At 45.4% G+C, this 17291-nt stretch overlaps 6 non-coding genes and 1 pseudogene across 6 annotated transcripts; 3 read left to right on the plus strand and 4 right to left on the minus strand.

Annotated features, from left to right (window-relative positions):
• Positions 1-333: 333 nt before the first annotated feature.
• Positions 334-415, plus strand: trnas-aga (transfer RNA serine (anticodon AGA)). The gene has a single exon. It is a non-coding gene; the product is annotated as a tRNA-Ser (tRNA).
• A 1629-nt stretch (positions 416-2044) lies between these two features.
• On the minus strand, positions 2045-2126 carry trnas-gcu (transfer RNA serine (anticodon GCU)). Its single transcript has one exon. It is a non-coding gene; the product is annotated as a tRNA-Ser (tRNA).
• A 1624-nt stretch (positions 2127-3750) lies between these two features.
• trnar-acg (transfer RNA arginine (anticodon ACG)) lies at positions 3751-3823 on the plus strand. Its single transcript has one exon. It is a non-coding gene; the product is annotated as a tRNA-Arg (tRNA).
• A 1168-nt stretch (positions 3824-4991) lies between these two features.
• On the minus strand, positions 4992-5132 carry LOC148630429 (U1 spliceosomal RNA; annotated as a pseudogene).
• Positions 5133-9720: 4588 nt separating this feature from the next.
• LOC148630430 (5S ribosomal RNA) lies at positions 9721-9839 on the minus strand. Its single transcript, XR_015935195.1, has one exon. It is a non-coding gene; the product is annotated as a 5S ribosomal RNA (ribosomal RNA).
• Positions 9840-11131: 1292 nt separating this feature from the next.
• On the plus strand, positions 11132-11273 carry LOC148630431 (U4 spliceosomal RNA). The gene has a single exon (XR_015935200.1). It is a non-coding gene; the product is annotated as a U4 spliceosomal RNA (small nuclear RNA).
• Positions 11274-16716: 5443 nt separating this feature from the next.
• trnas-gcu (transfer RNA serine (anticodon GCU)) lies at positions 16717-16787 on the minus strand. Its single transcript has one exon. It is a non-coding gene; the product is annotated as a tRNA-Ser (tRNA).
• Positions 16788-17291: the final 504 nt, after the last annotated feature.

A 17291-nucleotide genomic window follows, 5' to 3' on the forward strand; every position in this document is an offset into this window, starting at 1 on the left:
AGCAAGTCATTCCGAGTTGGTCGTTTGTGTTTTCCACTAATGTAAGAGCTATTTCAAGTGCGACGTGGTGCGGCTTTTCAAATGCTTGTGGGCATTTCTCTGTTGTTGATTCTTTTTTTGTCTGTAACAAAGTGGCATTTTCATGTCCGGACGGGGAGACTTTATCATTCCGACATGAAGCCACCCTTAAGTCCTCTGAGGCGTGTCTGTCTGCAAGGCTTGTATTTTGGAAATGTTTTTTTGAAACGGAAAACGACTTTGAAATAGGCTTCCGCCGGCGTCTCGCGATCCAGGTAAGATTGTAGCAAGAACGCAGCGGCTGTGGGGCTTGCTGTAGTCGTGGCCGAGTGGTTAAGGCGATGGCCTAGAAATCCATTGGGGTCTCCCCGCGCAGGTTCGAATCCTGCCGACTACGTTATCTGCCTCCAGTCGGTGTGTTTCGGCGCAAGCAAAGAAGTGCGCCTCTTTGCTGTTCCTGGTGGTTTTAAAACGCCCAATCGCTTGTACCCGCTGCCTTGGAAATAAGTTCTTCAGCATCCGCGAATGGCATTTTGCAGCTGGAAGCAGATGTCGATGCACTTTGCACAGAGCACCAAAAAAGCGTCTTTTTTGAAGGCCCAGGCACTGAGCATTGGTGGTTCAGTGGTAGCATTCTCGCCTGCCATGCGGGAGGCTCGGGTTCGATTCCCGGCCAATGCAGTGGCTTTTGCAGCGAGCGGCTCCATCACTTGCATCCCCTTGCAACTCGCAACTGAAAACCCACTGAAGCTAAGCAGGTGTGAGCCAGGTCAGTACCCGAATAAGGGTGAGCTACAGGGAAAAACAAAGCTTCCAGCTGGAAGCGGTGTTAATGGTGCCGGCGGGGGGGCGCTCACCCTGAGGTCTGTGCGGGTCCCAATGCCCCAGTATAGTGACGGAGTTGCTGTGTTGTAAAAGGGCGCTGTCTTTTGGATGAGATGTAAAACCGAGGTCACAGCGTTCTGTGGTCATTCAAAATGACCACCAAAACCTTTGACAAAAGCTCTTGGTAATTGATGGTCTTCAATAATGCTTCTCCTTTAGGTACATTTTAAATCAGCTGAAAAATGCTGTGAAATGGGGGGGCACTTCAGGCCAGTGTAGGATTTGGGTTACAAGAACCATGAAACTGCACGAGAAAGCCCGTACACTGAATTACACGGCTTTCTATTCAAAGGAGGACAAAAGAAATTCCCTGAGTTTGATTTTTTGCAGCACAGAGAGGAGCACTGTCGTGAGGCTGGTTAGCTCAGTTGGTTAGAGTGTGGTGCTAATAACGCCAAGGTCGCGGGTTCGAGCCCCGTACGGACCAGGTCCTTTTCTCCTCTCTTACCAAAGCTGTTAGGTTCCTTTCCGTGGTGAGAGGGGTTGTCATGCAACGCTGCCACATAGTGCCGACAGACAAGAGTGTTGCGTGAGAAGAGAAAAGTGTTTGAAGATTTAAGAGTGTCTTAGGTGGAGCCAAAATCAAGTGTCACAAATGCAAGTGGTTGGATTTCCAATGTTTAATATGGTAAATCCTTAAGTTTCTTGGCGGTATCCTTTACAGTCCTCTGTTCGGTCGACAAGGGACTGAAGGGGGCAGCTTTCCTCACACATACAGTGCAATGTACTGTAGTGTTCCCCTTCATTGAATTCGCAGTTCTGCATCAGACCTCTAACTCGTTTCCTTAGCTTGGATTTAAGCCACGAAGCAGGCTTCTACTGTATAAGGAATCACAAACTATTTGAGAGGCCACCATCCCAGGGGGAACTGACAAAGTCTATCCCTAAACACCTAGCGCGGTCTCTCGAGAGACTGTCAAAAATCGCTTTCTCCGTTTGCGTTGCAAGTAAGTGAAAACGCGGTCTCAACCCAGAGCCACTTGGCAGCAGCGACACGTAAATACCGTTACTGTTACTGCTCGATACCGACGTTAGCCTACTATACCATGTTCAGCCACCGCTAGAAAATGCACGGCTCTAGAACCGGAGCAAACGACAGGAGGGCCAACGCCGAACGGGCACACATGTCAGACATGGAGCGCGACGAGAATGGGATTCGAACCCATGCGTGCAGAGCACAATGGATTAGCAGTCCATCGCCTTAACCACTCGGCCACCTCGTCGAGGGATCTGCGCTGTCCGGACATGGGTTGGCGCGCTCCAGATGATCTTTTTCTTTTTTTTCCCCCGTACTCGAGGGTCATTTTCCTGTTCCACATGCGATTTCAACATTTTCCTTGGGAGATGTCAAGCCAGCAAGCCACTGCTGTGGTTCAGTGGCCAGTGTGGAGTTCAGTGGCCCTGTTGTACACAGAAAGCACATTGAGCTCCTTGGACATGAAAAGTTCCAGATAAAAGCCATTTGTCACCCTTTCTCTTGGTGTTGATGTTGCTATTATATGTAAAGGTGGCAACTTGCTCAGCGAGCAGGCGGAGCACACACCGAATGCAGATGTGTCTGAGTGGTGTGTCCAAGTGGCTGTCAAAGGACAGCTCTCCTGGGGCGCCGTGGCTTAGTTGCTTAAGGTGCCTGTCTAGTACACAGGAGACCCTGGCTCCGAATCCCAGCGGTGCCTTTTTTGTTCTGTCTTCTCGAACAGAACTGGTCATTATGGACAACCGCCTACGGCTAGACTTAATTAAATGCAAGCATTCATTTCCTGTCTTGAACAACTTGTTTTTCTTATAATGGATGCAACTTGCAAAACATGAAATACAAACCTTGCTAATCAGCACTCGTGGCTGGCAAAAAAAAAAAGAAGTCAGCAATGTTTTTTTCTTTAACCTTAACCCTTCTAATGGAGAAGAGTTAAACGACCGAGTCTATGCAGCTTAAACGGTGCGCACGTCGGGTTCTTAGCTGAAAGGGTGGTAAATCACGCTCACCCCAGTCCTTAATCTTTTAAAGAGGATACAAAATTGAACCTAGTCGCCACATCACATACATCCTGTTCAACGATAAAAAGGTAACGTCTATCCTCACTCCAGAGTCAATCTCACGTTGAGGGCATATTTTTTTCCACTTTACCATGAGTCGGGCTCGGCTGCACAGAGGCGAGAGCAGAGCAATGAGGTCACGGGGACAGGGGAGTCACACGCTGGCTGTTTGAACACGCGGAAGATCACTGAGGGATCCACAGTATGTGGACCCTCCGTGCGCCATCAGTCCGCACTCCGGACTCTGAATCCTGCCATCCGAGTTAAGATCTCGGCGGAACCTGAGGCGCAGTTCCTTCTTAAAACGTAATCTGGTGAGCATTTCTAGAATCGTACTTGTATAGATGCAGCCTTTAATGTGTTGCTAGGTTAAAATTGATGACTTCTTGAACTTCAGTAGGCAACTGCCCTCTTGATTTCGGATTTAATTTCTTTATTACAGGGGCACTTTTATGAAGACAGAGTCATGTTCAGGTACTTTGCTTGATGGAGGAAGCTCATTTCGGACTCTGTGACCTGCTCACCTGGAAAGGTCTGCTGTACTACTACAAGAGAGAAGTAGAGTCTGGAAGAAGGGACAATTTTATGATGCTTTGGAAGATAATGTTTTTTTTTTCTTTGAAATCGAAATGAATCAGAATATCAGTGCAAAAGACAGACTCTTGGTTTGGTTTAAAGAGATATGGTTTTAAAACAGACAAAATGTAGAAAACAGGTGTTTCTCACTTTTGGAAAAGAATGGACCGGGGATAATATTTTACTAGTTGCAGTGCTGATCTCACTGGGTTACAGTCCTGCAGTGTCACACCGGGGCCAGTGGCGCAATGGATAACGCGTCTGACTACGGATCAGGAGATTGCAGGTTCGACTCCTGCCTGGCTCGGGTCGTTTTTAAACGCATCGGGCTACTCCCTAATTAGTCTGTGCTACTTACTGCATTGTAATCGTACCCAGTAAGAGATTTCCTTCATGTAAATGAACTGCACCTGACAGCTTTAGAAAAACACCTGGCCTCAGTACGGTGCTGAGAGCTCAGCGTTGCTGTTCTAATTAGCACGCACTGCATCGGCTATGAGCCTGAACTTTTCAATTATTCCGATCAGTAAGTCAACACGTAGTCCACATGAACGGTAGAAATATTCTCTTGTCTGTCTCTTGTTTGTATAGAACTGAATGTCCCTGACAATGTACTGTTAGTTTTAATTGAAGAACGGCATTTGTGTTCAAATATACCAGACAAGTTTATGTAACTGCTCATGCGACACTCAGATGTAATTAGTCAAGAAATAAAGTCGAACAACAGCTGCGGGTTTGATTCTGAATGTATGAGATTGCAGTGCCTTTTACTTCCATTGACAAATGATAGAGATTCGAAGAGAGATCCTTCAGACCAGCAAGCAAACCCACGGCTATTTCGGTTTTCTATCTAGGCAACGTTGGTGTCTGCAATAGCATACGTTGGTGCCGTAGGCTTTGGGAGGAAAACCTGCAGGATGGAAAGGTGATCTATAGCCTCATCTCTAGAGATGTTTTGTTGCTGTGGCATGTGTGTGACCCATATTAAAAAAAAAATATCGAAGCTGCCTCTAAATCTGCAAATGAAGATGAGTCGATATACCACTTGTTTTTCGTATAACTAGACATATATTCATTTGTTACTGATTTCATTCATTGAGCACGGGTACAATAGAGGTACAGCAATTCACTGTTTGACATGTCTGGTACAGAACCTACAGAACCTAGCAATTAAAAAAAGGGGTGAAACTGTCTTTAGACTCAGCATACAGTACCGAGGCCACCCATGACCAAATAAAGGCTAACCTCGATAATCAGCCTAAAGAACGCAGACTACAGCAAAACGACTGACTTTGAAAAGGGAATGAACGTCCGGAAGGAGTAGTGGAACTAGCTTGAGATGCTTCTCCGGACCCCTAACTAAAAGCCACCGAGAACCAGCAGCGGCGTCGACTCCTTTCGAACCGGGATCCTTCCGCAGCCACGCAGTTCGTGGTGTCCTAACCCTCCCGTATCTGATTTTGGACCATGCACATCAGGGGAGAGCACGAACGCAGTCCCCCACTACCAGAAATTATGCAGTCGAGATTCCCACATTTGGGGAATTCGCAGGGGTCAGCACAGCCGGAGTGCAACGGCCGAGCCTCGCCCTGGGTGAACCGATTCGATTTCGATTTTTAAGAACTTTATTTTCTTTTCACAAAAAAATACAGGACATCACAAATCAGAAAGCTTTACATTAATATACATACTTAAAACAGTATATATGATCACATCTCATTACATTTTGACACGGTAACAGTTACATAGCAACAATTTTCTTTTTTTCTGGTGCAAATCACATTCTTTACTTAAACATGATAATGTTTTTCACAGTTTCTTGAGATATTGACCTATGCTCTCTATTTCCCACAGATTTTCTGCTTCCTCCCTCCCTTCTCTCCACAGATCTCTGAGGTAATAGTTCTCTCGGGTGATGAACAGGGCCAGGCTACCTGCTGCCTTGACTGGGACCTCGATGCCTTTGAACAGCCCCATGTTCCTCACTCTCCACAGGGCGTCTTTCCCACTGTTCACCACGGCCCAGATCCTGTCAAACACGTCGGGAGGAAGTTTGACAGGAGAGATGCCGTATATGACGAAAGCAGCGGTCAGGGTAAATTGGGGCAAGAGAGCCTGCAACCAATCTTCAAACTGTGCCCAGAAGGCCTTAGCAAAAAAACAGGACCACAGGAGATGGGTCACAGTCTCCTCCTCGCCGCAGCCCACCCTAACGCAGCGAGGGCTGGGGGTGAGGCCCCTACGGTACAAGAAAGTTCGTACCGGTAAGCACTGGTGGAAGACACTCCAGGCTAAATCTCTGTTAATGTTGCACAGAAATTTAGAGGATGTGTGTCTCCACACCTTCCTTGTTTGGGCTGATGTTAAAATGCCCACAGGGGTCTGCCTATTGTTCTGGGGTGCAACGAAATCTTCCAGTTTTTGGACGCTGACATCTCGGAGGGGAATATGGCCAATTGGGTGAGATCTTAGAAAACTTTTAACTGTCCCATAAATTGCAGGGCATGTGTCAGAGAGTGGGACGTCCAGCTTGGGTCTGACACCCCACACTCTGAACTCCTCCCTACCTACCCAGAGCCTGGAAAAATAAGTCCAGGTACGCGCTGCAGGTGCTGTTGCAAAGCCTCTCAGCACAGAGGCCAGGAAAATGCACAGCAGCTTCGTAGCAATATCTGGGACAGACTTCCCCCCTGAGGGTAGCGGCCTGTACATTATTTCCCTTCTGAGTCTTTCCTGCTTCCCACCCCATAGAAATTGAAACATCAATCTCCTCAGCACCGCTGCAACACGGTGTGGGATTGGGAAGGTAGAAGCCAGAAAATTCAAGACAGGCAAGAGCTCGGCTTTGATGACCAGCACCTTCCCTGTCATGGTGAGGTCTCGGTCCTTCCATTGCATCAGTTTTTTGTTTAAGATTGGCAATTTGTTCTGCCAATTTACTGTTCCCATCTCTTCTCCAAAATACACCCCCAGGACCTTAATTCTCTTCTCTTGCAGCCTGAGATCATGTCCTTCTTTTGGCTCCCTCCAGTTCTGATAAAAAATCTCACTCTTAGATTTGTTAATTTTTGCGGATGAAGCCAAAGAGAAACGATCACAGCACTGCAGAGCTCTGCTAATTGAGGCATTGTCAGAGAGGAGCAGGGTGACGTCATCCATGTATAGAGATGTCTTTACCTCTCCTCCCCCACTTCCAGGCACTGGTATCCGATTAATGGCCTGATCCTGGCGCAAGGCACAGGCTAAGGGCTCCATAGCCAAAACGAATAACAAGGGGGATAATGGGCAGGCCTGCCTCACCTCTGAACAGACTTCAAAGGGGCGTGATCTATTGCCATTAACCATTACTCTGCTGTTGCTACCTGTGTACAGCAGGTTAATCCACTTTCTCATGATGGGGCCAAAATTCATGTGCTCAAGTACCGATGTTAAGTACTGCCGGTTTAGGCGGTCAAAGGCCTTTTCTAGGTCTACACCTAAAATGCACAGAGGGAGGGAGCGATCCTCTGAGTACAGACAAACATCCCTCAACAAGGCCAGGTTGTCGCTCATCAGGCGTCCTGCTATCCCACAAGTCTGTTCTTTCCCTACCAGTGAGGCCACTACATTTTGTAGGCGCAGGATCTTAGTGTCCACGCCTAAGAGGCTGAGGGGTCTCCAGTTCTTTATGTCATTCTTTGCTCCTTTCTTAAACAAGAGAGAGATAGTGCCTTCTCTTAAGGAGTCAGGCAGCAATTCTGTCTTATAGCTTTCCTCGAATAGGAGCAGTAGCGGATCCTGAAGCAGATCCCAAAAGGTGCAATAAAATTCTTTAGGGAGCCCGTCAGCACCCGGAGTTTTCCCCTTCTGTAAGCTCTCCATAGCCTGTCTCAGCTCTTCTACTGTCAAATCCCTCTCAAGTACTTCCCTATCTTCTTCACTCAAAACGTTTTCTAGCTTTGAGGTAAAAAAATGAATTTCTTCATCCTTTACCTCTGTAGAGCTGTACAGTCTTGAGTAGAAGGCCTCGGTGCAGGAGAGGATAGCACTCGGCTCTGTTCTCTCTCGTCCCTCCTCATCAACTACACTTTCCATGACAGACTTGGAGCCTACCACTTTCCTGAAAAAGAAGCGAGTACACTTCTCATTTTCTTCCAAGAACTGCACTCTGCTTCTTAACAGCACTCCTCGACTACTTTCTTCGGCTATGCTCCGGATGTCCTTTTTTAAAAGGGTGATATCCTCGAGCACATCGAAGCCACTGTGCAGCATCGTGTAGAGACGCTGCAGCTGCCTCTGTTTCCTGGCTAGCACTCCTCTCCGTCTGGCAGCAGCCTTCCTTCCCTCAGCCATGAAAAAGGCCTTTGTCCTCACCTTCACCTCCTCCCACCACTCTCCTACTGACCCGTACAGACACTGCAAGGACAGCCACTGTGATAGTTTCTCCTTGTAGCGGGATACAACCCCCTCGTTCTCTAGCAGCTTTGTGTTGAGTTTCCAGAGGCCTGGGCCAAAGACAGTCCCGCCCTGGAGTTCCACTCTACACCCTAAAGCCTGATGATCTGAGAAGAAGACAGGCTGAAGAGTGACCCCAACAACTTTCACTCTCTCTGAGACAAAGCAATAGTCAATTCTGGAGCTGCTATTCCTCCCTGACCATGTATATCCTGCTGTTGTGGGATATATACATCTATATGTGTCTGAGAGTTTAAAGTCTTGAACTAAGTTTTGCAGGGCCAGTGAGCTGGAATCCAATTTTATCGGAGAGCTAGACTGCCTGTCTGTGTGCTCTAAGATACAATTAAAATCCCCTCCCACTATCACGTCTGTGCTACTTAACAATAGGGGAGAGAGTGCCTTGAGTAGCTCCACCCTTCCTCCCACATCAGTAGGACAATACACATTGATTAGCCGCAGGTTAACGGTCCCCCATTCCACATCCACACACAGCAACCTGCCATCTATGACCCTCTGAATACTTTTCAATTTGAAAGCCCATCCTTTGAAAAGAATGGCCACGCCAGAGGCTCTGTTGTTATTGTCCCCTGACCAAACAGAAGGCCCTTTATCCCACCTATCTTCAAAGCTTTTATACCTCTCTTGATAGGCTAAAGCACACTCCTGCAACATCAACACATCTCCCTCTCTCTGCTGGAGGTAATCAAAGACAGACTGGCATTTCACTCTGTCATTGATACCTCTGGTGTTAAGAGAAATTATGTTTAGAGCCATATTACATAAGAAAGTGGAACCAGTCTTTACAAAACACATTTCTCTTCGGTCTCACCTGTTACCTTCTTCTTTTTCTTTTTCTTCTTACCAATTTCCTGCCAGCCATCCTCTGAATGAGCCTTCATCAGGGTGGCAGCAGTAAAAGCGTTCACGGAGTCCATTTCAAGGAAGGGGGTAGAGGGAGGGGTGGAGGGGTTCCAGCTGTCCCCATCGCCATGCTCTCCTTCCTCCTCGCTCGGGGAGAAAACAGAGTCATTTTTGCACTCCGGCTGTGCTGACCCCTGTGAATTCCCCAAATGTGGGAATCTCGACTGCATAATTTCTGGTAGTGGGGGACTGGGTTCGCGCTCTCCCCTGATGTGCTTGGTCCAAAATCAGATACGGGAGGGTTAGGACACCACGAGCTGCGTGGCTGCGGAAGGATCCCGGTTCGACAGGAGTGGACGCCGCTGCTGGTTCTCGCTGGCTTTTAGTTAGGGGTCCGGAGAAGCATCTCAAGCTAGTTCCACTACTCCTTCCGGACGTTCATTCCCTTTTCAAAGTCAGTCGTTTTGCTGTAGTCTGCGTTCTTTAGGCTGATTATCGAGGTTAGCCTTTATTTGGTCATGGGGGGCCTCGGTACTGTATGCTGAGTCTAAAGACAGTTTCACCCGTTTTCTGATTGCTGGGTTCTGTACCAGTGCAGACATGTCAAACAGTGAATGGCTGTACCTCTATTGTATCCATGCTCAATGAATGAAATTGGTAACAAATGAATATATGTCTAGTTATACGAAAAACGAGTGGTTTATCGACTCATCTTCATTTGCAGATTTAGAGGCAGCTTCGATATTCGTTTTACAGACGGGTTTTTTTTTTTGAATATGGGTCACACACATGCCACAGCAACAAAACATCTCTAGAGATGAGGCTATAGATCACCTTTCCATCCTGCAGGTTTTCCTCCCAAAGCCTACGGCACCAACGGCGACCCCTGCTGGCCGGGAGAGCAAAAGCTTACAGCACCTGGTATTCCCAGGCAGTCTCCCATCCAAGTACTAACCAGGCCCGACGCTGCTTAGCTTCCGAGATCAGACGAGATCGGGCATGTTCAGGGTGGTGTGGCCGTAAGCGAAACCCCTGGCGCCTGACTCGCTACTTGAAGCTGTGTGTGGCGGGGGTTCCGTGCCCCCCGAGCGGGACTGAAGGATCGTTCGTGTGCAACTCTTTGGAAAGGAGCTGCTTTCCAAATCGCATTGCGTGCCTGGATGTTGGCGAATGCGCTCCCTTGTGTTGGCTCGTCCTGCACTGGAGGAGGACAAACAATCTGCACGGAGGAGCACCAGGCAAGTCTTCAGTGCACAGCACTCTGGAAACATTTCGGGGCTGTCGCGTGTTTATTTCAGCACGTAAAGCGCACCGGTCCAACACGTCGGCCGGGCGCACGGCGCCTCCGCCCTCTTGCTGCCCCTGCAGCTGCTTCACTTTTCCCTTTAGTTGCCATCGATTTTTTTGTAGTGCTATACATATACGATTGAGGTATCTTAGAGTTCTCCTTCGAAGACCCAGCACTCTCTTTTCTTTTCCCAGTGTTACTCATATCGGACTTTTTAAACCTAAAAAAAAATCGTTTTTTTTTCTTTCAATTATAACTGAAGTTTAAACAACTAGTGTTAAGTCCTTATTTTTCTGTAGTCAAAAAAAGCAAAAATTAACATTCAGGTCATGAAAAACTCAAAAAAACTCCCCAACCACTAAACTTTACCTCCCACCTGAGCGCCATCTTGAACGCCCCTACCACCAGAGAATGCTCACGATTTCGGAAGCTGTCTCCGGGACGTGCTGATTCCACACATCCTGAATAAATCATGATATTGTTAGTTGTTGTAGCTAGACGTTCAAATGAGTTTCATGGCCAGATGGACTGTTTCCTCCAGCGGTATAATATTGCAGTGAGACAGCACGATGCCTGCAAGACTATGTCACGCTAAACGCCACAGATTGTGTTTGTCCGTTCGTGTCAGTCGTCCCGCAGCCACGGGAAGTGGGACACAAACATGCTGCAATGCTTTCAGGACGTTAGGATTTGTTTGTGCAACATCCGAGAAGAGTTCTTGTGGCTTGAATGTGAACTGTACGTGCCCGCCCCCTTTCCTCTGTAGTGCATGAGTTCCTCCCGGCATGCCCTTCGTCATTGTTCTGTCATCTTGTATTTAAAGGGTTGTATTTCTGCTGCTGAAAATAAGCAACGGTTTTCTCACAACGCCCTTTGTTCCCAACGGAGCCCTTGTCTGTCATGAAATTCTTCAAAACCTCAAGCTAGAAGAAGAAGAAGACGACAAATATGAAGCGTTATAGCAACGACATGCCATGAGACGATCGATAACGATTTCCATAGGATCCCCGCGGTTGCCTGGCAACCGTCAGCTTTGCGCAGTGGCAGTATCGTAGCCTGTGAGGTTTAGCCGAGGCGCGATTATTGCTAGTTGAAAACTTTTCCCAATACCCCGCTTCCGCCGGTTTGCAATACAATCGGCGAAAGCAATTTTTGACAGTCTCGTCAGAGACTGAGCAAGGTGTTTAAAGACAGATTTGGTCACGGTGATATCATGGTAGAAAGAAACGAGCTTGTTACGTGTCAACAGAAACGCTCTTTAGCTCTTTCAGCTTTATGCAGAGAACAGCGTCTGTCGAGATTACTTTTGAGTCAGCGCGAAACGCCGTGTGCTGTCAGTATGATTTCATATTGCTCGTAGCGGCGTCTGGCTTTTGTCTGTCAAACGTTAGGTTGCGCTTCTTCATGCTGCATCGTCGGCATGAGTGGAGCATTTTAAACGTCTGTACTTACTGCGCCCCATAAGAAATCGTTTGTCCCCATTCAAAAGAGATTGTGCGATGTCTTGCAGCGTTCGCAAAGCAAACCTTTGACAGTTTGAAAAGAGGAATTTATTCTGCTTCCTGTGCGTGCAGTAGTTACAAAGTTGAACGTCTTTACACGATCTGCTGCAGTTTTCAGTGGGTGGGCTTTGTCAAATGGCTTGGAAAAACGCACTGTGTTTCGGCTCGGGAAACATCATGAGCAGTGTCCTGCATGTTTTCTGTGTATAGCTGTCTTTTAACGCATACAGAATTCATTCGAAATCATTGATTTCTCCAATTAACAAGGGTCCCTTTTTGAACCTGCCAGAAGCATTCTTTCAATGTAACAGATTTACTCCGGGGAAGGGCAGCATGACATTGAGAGTAGCTCAAGCTTTCAGCACCTTTATCTGACTGCATGTATGCAGACACTGCTCAGAATCCCCTGTAAGATTCTCCTTCAATTCCGTTTTGCAGTGCTTTAGCTCTTTCAAAAGGCTTCGCTTTGCTAGTCACAATCCAAGGCTCATGACAGCATTTGAAAACATTCGCAACTGCGTTGGCCGGGAATTGAACCTGGGTTAACTGCTTTGAAGGCAGCTATGCGCAACACTGGCTCGCTCCAGAATAAATCTCACGTCGAGGGCATATTTTTTTCCATTTTACCGTGAGTCGGGCTCAGCTGCACAGAGGAGAGAGCAGAGCAAAGAGGTCACGGGGACAGGGGAGTCACACGCTAACGGTTTGAATACGCGGAAGATCACTGAGGGATCCACAGTATATGGACCCTCCGTGCGCCATCAGTCCGCACTCCGGACTCTGAATCCTGCCATCCGAGTTAAGATCTCGGCGGAACCTGAGGCGCAGTTCCTTCTTAAAACGTAATCTGGTGAGCATTTCTAGAATCGTACTTGTATAGATGCAGCCTTTAATGTGTTGCTAGGTTAAAATTGATGACTTCTTGTATTTCAGTAGGCAACTGCCCTCTTGATTTCGGATTTAATTTCTTTATTACAGGGGCACTTTTATGAAGACAGAGTCATGTTCAGGTACTTTGCTTGATGGAGGAAGCTCATTTCGGACTCTGTGATCTGCTCACCTGGAAAGGTCTGCTATACTACTACAAGAGAGAAGTAGAGTCTGGAAGAAGGGACAATTTTATGATGCTTTGGAAGATAATGTTTTTTTTTTCTTATACTGAAAATGAAAGGTAGTTGTTTCTATATGGACTCAGTCTTTGGAATTTGTATATATATATTTCAGTGATCCCTCAGCCATTCCTTCTGTATTGTAATTCAATTTCTCTTTTAAAATTCCTTCCCCACTTCTAGGACCTGCAGTTGCTGAACTCCACAATGGCTTCTATTGGAAAGTCTGTGACTGAGACCAAGTGTTCACTTTTTTATGAAACCATTATTTATTTAGGAGCAATGAGCAATTCTTATATAAATGCAATAAAATCATTATGCTCAAACTATGAGAGAGAAAATTAAGGATAATTTAAGAAATCAGTCTTAGCTTGTTTCTATACACAGATGGTATTATTTATTTTCAAAGGAAACCCGCGAGGATTCCCCTGGTGTGCAAGATGTGCCTGAATACTCTTGATCAGCTTCCTGCTCACTTGAAGAGGGTGTGTATGAAGCACGCCACGGCAGAAAACATCAGGATGGCCTCTCAACAGGCGAGGGAGGACATGATGAATCACCTGAAGAACGGGGTCATCGTGGATTACCACAGAATAGAGATCGTGTCTGGTGAGGCAAACAGGATAGTGGTTGTAAGACTGCTAGAGTCCTTGGGCCTTTTTGTACATGGGAAGCCTGAAGACACATTGGCAAGGTGAGATATTTTTAATCTGTAAGGCTTCTGTAGTTTCTTTTTGAAATCATTGTTACAACATATTATGTAAAAGCATGTTGAAAAGAATCTACCTGCATTCCAGCGGCCCTGAGCAAGAGGCCGCAGTCCAGGAGGAAGAGATGCCAGAGGCTGCTCTAGAAACTGAAACAGAAGCGGATAAGGAAGGGGAAGATGTGAGCTCTGAAGAACTCTATCAGCAGTAAGACTTTTTATTTTTCAGATGTATCTATTTTTTACTAAAATTCTAATTTGTCTTATAGGTATAAAATGTTTAAACCGGTGTTTTATATCCTTACAGGCCCTGAGTAGTTAAAAAGTATCAGCAGGCCGGAAGAGAGTGGCCCAAGCTGGACTCTATAGAAAGCACTCCCTGGATGCTCCTCTCCTGATTGGATTCAAACAGTACCTTACCAAGGATCTGGGAGTGGCAAATTATTCTCAGGAGGTATTTATTTTTTAAAGGCATTTAAAATTAAGCAATGGTATCTTCATTGTAAATGTTTTTATTTCTTAGCTTAAAATTCACCCATGTGAAATGATGTCAGCCATAAACATCATGACTCTATATTTCCTACCTGAATCTATTCTACTTAAATTATTACATTATACACAATTTGAGTTCATTTTAAAAAGTAAAAGGTAATGAAAGGAATGCATTTTCATAAGAAAGATAATACCGATATGCATGTGATAATCTTCCTTATATCATGTAGTGCATCATTTGGACACTTTGTGGGCTTCAAATACAAAGAAAATCATGTTCTATGGTACAAGATAAATACAAAACTTAAGCTTTTATTTTAATTAGATTTCTTTATAAAGCATAAGCAATCATTTATTACATCGCTTCTTGAATTAAATCTTTTGACAAGAGGTAAGACTTCTGTTACATTTAAACCCATGTTTAGCTGTGTTTTTTAGATTTAACTGAACCAATTTCTGTGTGTGATAATGTCCTTGAATTCTGACAACATCACACTAAATTACATGATATAAAACAGCTAATGTTTCTAGAGATAAAGTTTCTGAGATGCTTCTAATTACTTTTTCTTACCAGGGACAGTTTAATTCACCTTGTACAGTACTGTAAGACCAAGATACTTTTTTTAAAAGTTATTTAACATTTTATAGAACTTTGTCTACTATGGCAACATGATGTGCTTGGTGAAACTTGGAAAAATACTGCTTGGCCACTTATCTTAAGATAAAGATAGGATAAAGGTTTATCTTTTGCACCTACCTGACCCCCAGGGAAGGCCAATGCTTTCTAAGTTGATGGTTCCCTACAGTAGACTGTACTTTAATTTCAAAGGTAATGTATATTGACCCAAATCAGTTTTGGAATCCAATCTACTGACGAGATGGAGCACATCCTTTTTTCAGGATTTTAGCATCATACGTTTGGTATATTTAGTCCCTAATGATGAAAGAAATGATCATAGAACATTTGGACACTTTGTGGGCTTGAAATACAAAGCAAATCATGTTCTATGGTACAAGATAAATACAAAACTTAAGCTTTTATTTTAATTAGATTTGTTTATAAAGCATAAGCAATCATTTATTACATTAATATATGTAAAAATAACATTTTAGCATCATACGTTTAGTATATTTAGTCCCTAATGCTGAAAGAAATGAGCATAGAACATGACATCTAACCTTACCTGCGGTGTTTTTAATCCCTATTGCTCAATGCACGGTGAAAGCATTCCATACATGTGTCTGACAATGAGGAATGGGCCCCTGAGACAGTCATTTGCCTGTTTCACAAATGATCGTATTTTACTAGAGATTCTGTTTGGGATTCAGATGTGCATTCGGACAGCAATCCCTTTCAAGAAATGATATGTTCTGGATGAGGTCAAAGGTGCTGGAACACTGTATCTAGGATGTGTTTGCAGAGACTGTGTGTCTCCTGCTTCAACGCAGTGATAAACAGATGTGCTCCTTTAATTTATTGGTACATGCCCAGGGCAGTAAGCAGTCTGAGGATTTATTTCCAGATGGCATAGAGCAGTGAAGCAGTGAAGTAGTGCAAAACACTGGATCATTATATTATTAGAATCTATTCTACTTAAATTATTACATTATACTCAATTTGAGTTCATTTTAAAAAGTAAAAGGTAATGAAAGGAATGCATTTTCATAAGAAAGATAATACCGATATGCATGTGATAATCTTCCTTATATCATGTAGTGCGTCATTTGGACACTTTGTGGGCTTGAAATACAAAGAAAATCATGTTCTATGGTACAAGATAAATACAAAACTTAAGCTTTTATTTTAATTAGATTTGTTTCTAAAGCATAAGCAATCATTTATTACATTAATATATGTGAAAATAACATTTTAGCATCATATGTTTAGTATATTTAGTCCCTAATGCCGAAAGAAATGATCATTTGTTTAACATGCACGGGTCTGTCTCAAAGGATGCAGTACTCCTGAAGGGTCTCAAACCCTACATTTCGGATGCCTAGCTGTATCCCTCACATGTGGCACCTCAGAATGACTTCTAACCTTACCTGTGGTGTATTCAGTCCCTATTGCTCAATGCACGGTGTACATACTGCATACATGTGTCTTGAGAATGAGGAATGGGCCCCTGAGACAGTCATTTGCCTGTTTCACAAACAGGGACCTGGATCTAGACCTGGCCCGTACAGGGCTCAAACCCGCGACCTTGGCGTTATTAGCACCACGCTCTAACCAACTGAGCTAACCAGCCTCACGACAGTGCTCCTCTCTGTGCTGCAAAAAATCAAACTCAGGGAATTTCTTTTGTCCTCCTTTGAATAGAAAGCCGTGTAATCAGTGTACGGGCTTTCTCGTGCAGTTTCATGGTTCTTGTAACCCAAATCCTACACTGGCCTGAAGTGCCCCCCCATTTCACAGCATTTTTCAGCTGATTTAAAATGTACCTAAAGGAGAAGCATTATTGAAGACCATCAATTACCAAGAGCTTTTGTCAAAGGTTTTGGTGGTCATTTTGAATGACCACAGAGCGCTGTGACCTCGGTTTTACATCTCATCCAAAAGACAGCGCCCTTTTACAACACAGCATCTCCGTCACTATACTGGGGCATTGGGACCCGCACAGACCTCAGGGTGAGCGCCCCCCCGCCGGCACCATTAACACCGCTTCCAGCTGGAAGCTTTGTTTTTCCCTGTAGCTCATCCTCATCCAGGTACTGACCTGGCTCACACCTGCTTAGCTTCAGTGGGTTTTCAGTTGCGAGTTGCAAGGGGATGCAAGTGATGGAGCCGCTCGCTGCAAAAGCCACTGCATTGGCCGGGAATCGAACCCGAGCCTCCCGCGTAGCAGGCGAGAATTCTACCACTGAACCACCAATGCTCAGTGCCTGGGCCTTCAAAAAAGATGCTTTTTTGGTGCTCTGTGCAAAACGCGTCGACATCTGCTTCCAGCTGCAAAATGCCATTTGCGGACGCTGAAGAACTTATTTCTAAGGCAGCGGGTACAAGCGATTGGGCGTTTTAAAACCACCAGGAACAGCAAAGAGGCGCGCTTCTTTGCTTGTGCCGAAACACACCAACTGAAAGCGGACAACGTAGTCGGCAGGATTGGAACCTGTGCGGGGAAACCCCAATGGATTTCTAGTCCATTGCCTTAACCACTCAGCCACGACTACAGCAAGCCCCACTGCCGCTGCGTTCTTGCTACAATCTTACCTGGATCGCGAGGCGCCGGCGGAAGCCTATTTCAAAGTCGTTCTCCGTTTCAAAAAAACATTTCCAAAATACAAGCCTTGCAGACAGACACGCCTCAGAGGACTTAAGGGTGGCTTCATGTCGGAATGATAAAGTCTCCCCGTCCGGACATGAAAATGCCACTTTGTTA

Source organism: Lepisosteus platostomus, unplaced genomic scaffold (genome assembly GCF_059453375.1).
Source record: "Lepisosteus platostomus isolate fLepPlt1 unplaced genomic scaffold, fLepPlt1.hap1 Scaffold_97_H1, whole genome shotgun sequence".
Lineage (NCBI taxonomy): Eukaryota > Metazoa > Chordata > Actinopteri > Semionotiformes > Lepisosteidae > Lepisosteus > Lepisosteus platostomus.